We start from the raw sequence: 9,669 nt of genomic DNA, 5'->3' as shown, positions 1-9,669 counted from the left end.
CACTGAGCAAGCAGAGCAACAAATCTACATCAAATTTTGTATTAAGCTTGAACATTCCTCTAAGGAAACTATTTGGTTGATTCAGAAGGCCGCAGCTATGGGCAACTGGTAACTGGCAGCTTCATCACGACAACACACCTGCTCATGCATCACATCTTGTGCAGTTTTTGGTTAAATGTAAAATCACCCAGGTAACTCAGTCCCCTTACAGCCCAGATTTGGTGCCCTGCAACTTCTGGCTTTTACCTAAACTAAAATCACCTTTGAGAGGGAAGAGATTCAGATCACTGATGAGATTCAGGAAAATACAATGGGGCAGCTGATCGCAATTGGGAGAACTAACTCTTTGAGGTCCGAAGGTGCCTACTTTGAAGAGAACTGAGACATCATTGTCCTATGTACAATGTTTCTTGTATCTTGTCTCTTTTTAAATAAATATCTCTATTTTTCATATTACATGGCTGGATGCCTTCTTGACAGACCTTGTATATAACTAAATATATATTTTATCCTCAATTTTGTTAACTGGAATTGTATTCATACTTAACCTATTTGTCCCCATTAACTTCCACAGAGCCTAGGGCCCTTCACTAATATTTGTTAAATGAATGAAGTGATTAGAGGAATTTAGAAAGCAAGGGATTACATTTTTCCAGGATAGTGTAAATGTAATGCTTTGTCTCTTAATTTAAAAACAAAAGATTTAAGAGGGAGCATAACAAAGGTAAATGCACTTAGGAAATTTAGCTCAACTTTCATCTAGCTCTGGAAATTACTAATCAATAATTTAAAAGTCTCCAGAGAAGGTTGTAACCCTACGTTACAATTCCATTTGCCTTTATTGGCCATAGTATCTTACCAAACTTAATACTAACCCATGGCTCTTGAGTAAAGGAAGACAATATGAATTAATACAAAGCAGCCTTATTAACAAAGTGTCTATCTTAGTCCCTAAATAGAAATCTTCTTCTGTGGCAAGGCATAAATGTAGATGTCTTAATCTATCAATCAAGTCTGATACAAAAGTATCGGGTTTATTATGTGAAAAAAAATCTGCAGTTAATCATCATATGTAAGAGAATCTAACTACAGATTCTAGTTATTGTTTTTTACATGAAGAACGGTTACCACTTTAGTAAATTATTTGAAAGAGTGTATATTTTCTCATAGGGTACAATCAGTTGGATATTACACTGATAGCTTTTGCAGCATTGGGCAGGGCCAGTAGATGGTGGTCTTAAGTTGCAAGTTGCTTTTATAGTTACACCTGTCAGCATGTGAAATTCTCCACAAAATGTCAGAATTCACTTTTCCATTCATTAGTTGTTCTAAATTGGAAGAAGGTGGTACAAGAGAGAAATTTGAGATTACATGTTAACTGTTTTTATTTTTCAAAAGCACACTTCTTTTTCTTGAAAAAATAGAAAATTCATAACACTTTTAAATTATGTGATTTTATCAGAATATGATATAAATTGCTTTACCCATTGTTTATCTTTTTTCAAGAATTAAAAAGATTTTTAATTTATATTTTAAAAATTTTAAATTATACTGATTTTTTGAGAGTGGGGGGTAGAGAGAAACATTGATTTATTGTTCCACTTATTTATGTATTTATTGGTTGGTTCTTATATGTACCCTGACTAGAGATTAAACCTGCAACTTTGGTGTATCAGGACAACACTGTAACCAACTTAATTACCCTGCTAGGGCCTGATTTCTTAATTAGAATCTGTCTGTTGGAATTCTGAAAACTGAAAATGTCTAATTTTCAATGTCTAAATAAGGTATCCACTTAACATTCTCTGTTGTTAAATGTACTTTAGAGATTCAATTGCAAGATTATTACAATACCTTATAATTATGCAAACTGACTAGAATTAGGGACTTTAGATTAATTTTGAGTTGAAATATTAAATTACCGTAAGTAGAATGTTTTATCATAATGGCATAATTTCAAACTAACTAAAAATAGCATTAATAATAATCATAATCACTCTTGTTTTATTAAAAGAAGAGATTTAGTACTAAATTATTAAATGATCAAATTTATGGTGCCCATGTTAGTAAAGATTTTGTAGTAGTGTAAATCATGCTACATGATTTCTGCCCACCGACTATAACAAATTAGTCACCATAGTAAATTTCAGAGGCTGTTAATAATGCAAACACTTCAGTATTGGAAACATTCATAGGATGATATTGCATGCATTCTCTTTTCTCTCTTCCCAGCAGTGTATTATATAACTGCCATGGGTAGGAGCTTGGATGGGCAGTTAATCTTGAACAAAAGAAAACTGTAAGCCTTTTATTGTTCTAAATCAATGATTTATGAGAAGTTATTTATGCTTCCCAACATTAACCTTTGGCCTTCTTCTGTTCAAGTCTCCTGATTTTACTCTGAAATTGTATTGTGTTCCAAGCAGAGGATATAATCTTTAATAATTTTCAGATCAAGTCAATTTAACTCTAAAAAAAAAGGCAAGAAATGATTAGCTTTTAAAATTATTTAAAATCATACTAATATATACAATTTTTCAGAATCAAATTAGCTGTACTAGTATATGAGTTGTGAAATGGGTAAGCAACCTAATATAGAAAGCAAATAAACACCAACCTCTTGAGCACTGAGGGTGGATTTGGTGATAAAGTGAAGGGGGATTTGGTTTATTTATTTTGTTTCTTAAGGAAAGTTTACATAGATGTTCTAAAATATGCATATGCTATAGAGTTGTCTGTTTAGTACCTTTGAATATTACCTTCCTCTTTAGCAATGAATATGGTTTTTAGTCTCTGGTCCATATTTTAGAAAGTTAACTGATCTGAGAACCTCAAAAGTCATGTGATATTGCAACTGATTGGTACATGTGTAAAAATGTTGTGACTCACCCAAATTACTTTTAGAACTTTCTTTTCTAGTCTAAATATGAATGTCTACCAGGATTTTGTGCTACAAAGACTATGTATTACATACCTGTTAATACATAATGGAGGTTTTAGAAAATTGTGGGGAAATATGTCACCTCACCAAATGTACCATTATGGGTTAATCTCTGAGGATCTTATAATCATTTTGAACTAAAAATGCTAATTTAGGGTAAACCAGCCCCTGTTAATTTTTTTTTCACATAGTAACATTTTGACTGTGAGTTTATCTCCAAGTCTTGAGCATTACCCAAATCAATTTAGCAAAAGAGAATGCATATCGCATCTGAGATTCTCATTAAAAGCATGGATTGAAGATGTTTGGTGCAAATCCCAGGTGATGCATATTCTCCTTCACAGAGCTGTGGGGTGGCATTAACAAGAGGCTAGTTATTAATGATCACACATTCTTGGTCATTTATTCAGTATGTTCATAACCCTTTATAAATAATATGTGAATGTAATCAACACAATTGGTATATCTATAGTATCAAAGTCACTTTAGCGTAAGACAATTGTGTATATATATTTTATGAACATATTATTAATTCACTAGCTGAGATAGTCAGTAGAGACTACACACATCTTTTTTAAAAATGATTTTTATTGTATTATTGTATTATTGTATTTCATTACTATTTAGTCCCCTTACATCCCCTCCCCCCCTGCAATCACCACATTGTTGACCATGTCCATGAGTCCTTTTCCCTCAGTCCTTCCATCCTCTGTCCTCTCCCCCACTTAGCTGTCAGCCTGCTTGCCATCTATGAGTCTGTCTCTATTTTGCTTGTTAGCTCAGTTTGTTCATTAGATTTCACATATGGGTGAAATTCCACATATGAGTGAAATCATATGGTATTTGTCTGTCTCTGACTGACTTATTTCATTTAGCATAATGTTCTCCAGTTCCATCCATACTGTCACAAGGCGTAAAACTTCCTTCTTTTTTATGACTGAGTAGTATTCCATTGTGCAAGTATCTGATAGTTGTTTTATCCACTCATCTAATAATGGACACTAAAAACATCATTGGGAGGCTACACACATCACTGGGGCATTACACACATCTTATTGAGACATTTAACTAGACTCAAGAGTCAAACAGACATCTGAAAACATCTATCGACTCATTAGTATTGTTTCAGTAACTGCTTTGGCTTTTATATATCTTAGGAAATAGGAAATCATAACGTCGTAAATAGTGTTAAACTGAACCTATGGATGTAGCCAGAGCAATTTTAAGCTAATCATTTCTCATTAATGCTAGTAAAGTTTCTTATTCATATATTTTTTTTTTCTTTTCTCTTTTTTCATCCTCTGGCTGTTCAGTGGCCAATGAGGTGTAATAAGTTTTAGCAAATTGGGGTTGAGGTCTTTTAGGTTAGCTTTATTCTTTGCTATAAATTACAGCAGCTGACTGCTTAACACAGCTCTTGAATCAAGAAATGTCACACCTGAGTTTTTTGTTCAGGCTGAATGACTGGCATTAAAGAGGAAGAGAGAGAGAAAAATGAGAGAGAAAACACACAAGCTCCTATAATTCAGGATTAAAACTGCTGCTTTCAGATTGACGAACTGATTTGTATTTTAACTGTTGAGCAGCTGACACGGCAACTAAATAGGATTTTAATATACTAGCATCTTCCCACATTTTTTCTCTTTGGAGATTATAATTTGCCAAATTATTAAATTTTTGAATTGTATTCTGTGTATCTTCTTCAGTGGACATTGAGTTGGATTTTCTTTTTTTGACTTCAGGCTCAAAGCAATGGGGTGTGACTTAGATTACTTGCTTCTCAGATCTCACATGTTATTTTAAACACAAGAAAGCCAGTCACTGCTCTGAGAAGGACCCTCACTTATTAAGCAGTTGGCTTCCATAAGAAGATGCTGTGACAATGAAAAGAATGCTGGTATAGAAGTACCTCTTCTCTTAGCAGCTTTTTATAGGTGAGCAAATGTGACTTTTTTGCTGTTTCCCTCATTGACAGTTCATTACAAAATGAGATAGGTTACCTTTTTTCTGACTGGTTTAGCAAAAACAGAAAAGTAATTAATACATGAAGTACCAAATATGAAATATTACTCCGCACAGAGGCATTTCACACTTCATTGATTTCATGAGCAGGCCAGAGGTGTCAGAACAATAATTAATATGTTGTAAGAAAAATTATTATGCAAGGTCAGCAACATTTGAAGACTTCACAAAGAAGAGGCATTAGAAGATATTCTCATATTAAGAAGGTCTTAAAATTGGATTTTAAATGAGTATTGGAAGAAACACATTTTCTGTGTGAAATTAGTAAGATTTTTTTACTGCAAGTATGTCTCTTTACGCAGGCATTATCAATGTACTGGCATTTGAGGGAAATACAAATAAATATGTAAGGGCAAGTTTGTGTGAACTTACACTTAAGTATATGGACATCATTACTTCTGATTTTTCAATAAATGGTAAAATATAAAGCTCTAGCAGATTCATTTATAGTATTTTAAAATTACTAATCAAAACATGTTTTCCAAAAGCAATTTATTTATTTTTATTTTTATTTTATATTTTATTGTATTTTTTTCATTGCCATTTATCACCCCTATACCTTCCCCCCCACCCCCAATCCAAAAGACAAAAACACCAAAATCAACCATAATTCTTCTGTGCTGATATAAAGATGTTAATATTTTTGGTGTATGTCCTTCCAATATTTTTCTTCCAGGAAATATATTTTTAATGGGACATGGCAACTAAACAGAATTTTAATATACTAGCATCTTCCCATATTTTTTCTTTTTGGAGATTATAATGGTTTCCAGTGTGCTTTTAAATTTATTTTTGTGATTATTTTCTAGCTTGTTAAATTTTTTTTTTCATTTTTTTTTTTTCATACTGTACAACCTCCTTCAGTGCTCACAACCCACAGATAAGAAAGCTGGGCAATGGTTCGAGGTTGCAATGTGCTCTGGCATGGGTATACTATGAGAGGCCCACATAGCTTGTTAAATTTTTTTACAATGTTTTTAATGGCTGCATAATGCTTCACTGGATACGTAAATGTGTTTAAACAATCTTCTTTATATCACTCAAAAAACCATACAGATGGTTTCCAATTTTTAAGAAGTTGCAGTCAACTTCATTAGAGCTCTTTCTTGATCATGCCTTTTACACACATCTCTAGCAGTGGGCTTCTCATTGTTTTGGCAGGTATTGCCAAATTGTCCTTCATAAAGGTCATCTCAGTGTACTCCCAACACAACATATTTCAAATTCACATTCAGTTGTGATTATAAAGCTCTTTTTTACTCTATAATGTAGTAACTAATGGATTTTCCAGGATTCATTGAAGATGACTGAGAGAAAAATCTCTTTAAAAAACTTCAAAAGCAAAATATTTTCAGTTATTATTTTTAAGACTAAAATAAGCAAGATCATTTGATAGCATGCCATATCCCAATTGAAAACCAAGAGCTATTATTTGCTGAGTTCTTGCTGTCAGTCAGTGATTACTTCACAACAGTTCTATTGCTCTGTGATAAATATCTCATTTCCCAGGGAAATAAGTCTTTATGCTCTTTTTAAGAATGAGGAAGTTAGCCCTGGCTGGTGTGGCTCAATGGATTGAGTGCTGGCCTGTAGACGGAAAGGTTGCTGGTTCAATTCCCAGTCAGGGCACAGACCTAGGTTGTAAGCCAGGTCCCCAGTTGGGGGTGTGAGAGAGGCAACCACACATTGATGTTTCTCTCTCTCTCTTTCTCCTTCCTTTCCCCTCTCTCTAAAAATAAAATCTTTAAAAAATACAATAAAAAATTTTTTTAAAAAAGAATGAGGAAGTTGAAACTCAGACACTTTATCAAGTGCCTTAGATCACACAGCTAGTTGGTGAGAAGCTGGGATTTGAATCCAGAACAGTCTAATTCAAAAGATCACATTTCAGCTACTGTAGAAAACAGGAAAGATCTTTAACTCTTTGAAAATATTATACCCCCAAATAGCACATATTGTAGCTTATTTGTGTACTTATAACCACTTTTTACCTCAATGGATTGTGATTTGGGTATAATGATCAAAGGTATCTGCTTGGATAAGTGACAGATTTTTACCACCTGGACCTGTGGTAAGAAACAGTGGGTCTCATTTCTCAAACATGAGGTGCTAGGAAGGCTGGTGCCAGGTTGGCAGAGCAGGTTCTCATCCTTTCTCAGTGCATATGGCTCCTTGGTGCAGGAAGCTACCACTAGCCCTCCTGTTCCCCCTCTTCTCTTCATAAATGAGAGACCATATGAGAATTTAGCTTTCTTGTCAACCTCCTTTTTTTTTTGTGAGTGAATCTGAGGTGATATAAAGAAGGAAAGAGCCAGGAAAGTGAGAGCAGGGACAATGTTGGGTCTTTCTGGGAAGATTTCCTTGGCACCAAGACTCTGTTCTGAAATTGGACCAGAAGGGAGGGGCCTCTCTGATAGTCTCTCTCTGGTGACACAGTTCTAGGAGGGTTAGGATGGGGACGTGGAAGAAGACGTGTTCCAGGCAATAGTCAGCCCAAAGTGTAATGGGTGTTGATAAAGGGAAAGGAAGAGGTGTCCTCTATGTCGGACACGGAGCTCTACAAAGTCACTTAATTAGGGTCAGAAATTGTCCTGCTGTGTCATTCCACATCCATACATACCGAGCCTCTGTCCTGCTCATTAGGAATCTCTGTCCTTTCCTCTCTGCTTCCTTTCTCATCAGCAGGCTAAAGAGAGGATACATCTCTAGCTGAAGCTTGGGGCTTTTTGGCACAAAGCTTGATTGTCTCGGTTTCCTCTTGGCAGATTTAAATTGTTAGAGAAATGAAACTCGTTTGAAAACAGTAGGCCCTGGCAGGCGCTCTCCCAGGCATTGCCCAGGACTCCAGGAACAGTTGTCGACTTGCCGCATGGCATTTGTCTAGGCTGGGTTCGATCTTACTCACAGATCCCATATGGTAAGAAATAATTCACTTTGAAAGTGTCACGTGTTTTCTGATAGTGGGGATGGAGGTAATAAGAGGGAGAAAGGTTACTAATATGGACTTTGCAGATATTTTTATACTGAAACTAACATTTAATGGAGACAAGAAAGGAAGGGAAAATTCTTTTACTTACATGAACATGAGACAAAACTGAACAGAATATTTTAAAATTTTCTCTGAATGTAAATTGCTATTTGACTATGGTACCCTTAATGTTAAGATATTTCTAGTATTGTTGAAGTATAATAATACTGACAACTAATATGTGTGCATATTAAGTTAGAGATCAAAAGGGCAATTGCATGCATTACTTGGTTTGAAAAAAACTTCACTATACGAATGAAGAAACTATAGAACACCATTACTACTAGTGTTAGCTCCAGTATGACCAGTTTTCCAAGTGTTTGGTGTACTTTATAAGCACATACACAGCACTCTTTACAGAATGTATAGTAGTTACACTAAATGGTAGTGCTAACACAATTACCAGCATATTTACAAGTTTTTATTTAGACTTTTCATAGGACAGAAGTTTGGAATTTGGAGTAAGTAATTGGACTAAAAGCAGCCCCCAAAATCTTGGGATAAGTTTATAGATACGCATACTTTTTATAACCAATTGTTAATGAAACCAGGACTGCCATTTGATTATATAATTACAAATTTCATCTTCCTCCTCTGTGTTCATGCAACCACGTGGGAAAACAAATGAGCACTCAACAGCTGGAGCAGTGAACACAAAATGGATTTCAGAGCAACTAGCTGTGTGTGCTGCTTCAGAGAACATTGCAGGCATCACCAACAGGCAGTGTTTTAAACCACAGACTCCCACGCCTACCACCTCTGCTTGTTTTGGCCATTCCTCCACTGGTGTTCCTTGTTGACAGTCTCTTCTTCTCACTTAAGAATCTCAAGGGCACAAACACTAGTTCCGTTTGATAGACTCAATTTAATAAAGATTAATAGGCACAATGACATACACAAAACTATTAATTAAAAAATCTTGGTGGTTCATGGAGTTAAAATAAGTTCTCACCTGACATCTCAAACCTGATTTTTGACCTGAATTTATTTCTAACATATATGACCATCTATTTCAGTTAACCCAGGTTAAGTAGAAGCTAAAACAGAGTAGACTAAACCAGGCACAGAGGACCAATCTGATTAAATCTAACAATTTGTACATCTGTGTCTGACTTTCATCACTTCTTATGGTTGTATATAAAGTACCTGCTGTTGAATGCAGGATTAAGCCCATTTCAATCGTTGATGCTTTTTAACTTTACAGATGTCAAAGGCATTCCTTCAAACCTGTTCATTTCCAGAGCAAGGCTTTTCCAGATGGGAATTAGAAAGAAAGATTTGACAAAATCTGCTTCTCTATTACTCAATACAAAGAAATATTACTGTAATGCTCTCATTTCTGCTAATCCATTCATTTCAGGTTTGATTTACCTTTTTTGCCTTGATCCAAAATCTCTGTGGCTTTATAGGATTATATATTGCAATATTCAGGTTTTGAATGAATCATGGTGTATAAATTTTAATATGATTTCTCTGATTCCAAAGCCCAGATTAACCCATAGTTTTTGATTAAAAGGATTTTATGTTTAGATTTTAGAAGAATGTTAAGTTTCTCCAGTTACTTACTAAAAGAAATTATAACTGTTGGCTATATTGGTAGAAGGAAGAAAAAAAGAAAGCATAATTTTATAAAGAATTTAAAACATTAATACTCAGTATAAACTGTTATGCATATGAG

General features: G+C 34.6%; 1 non-coding gene across 1 annotated transcript; it reads right to left on the bottom strand.

Moving 5' to 3' along the window:
* Positions 1–5,807: 5,807 nt before the first annotated feature.
* On the bottom strand, positions 5,808–5,938 carry LOC150019887 (small nucleolar RNA SNORA42/SNORA80 family). Its single transcript, XR_016509516.1, has one exon. It is a non-coding gene; the product is annotated as a small nucleolar RNA SNORA42/SNORA80 family (small nucleolar RNA).
* Positions 5,939–9,669: the final 3,731 nt, after the last annotated feature.

Source organism: Furipterus horrens, unplaced genomic scaffold (assembly GCF_987537825.1).
Source record: "Furipterus horrens unplaced genomic scaffold, mFurHor1.1.pri manual_scaffold_2, whole genome shotgun sequence".
NCBI lineage: Eukaryota > Metazoa > Chordata > Mammalia > Chiroptera > Furipteridae > Furipterus > Furipterus horrens.
Note: the sequence above shows the minus strand (reverse complement) of the source record. Positions and strands in the feature narration are given on the sequence as shown.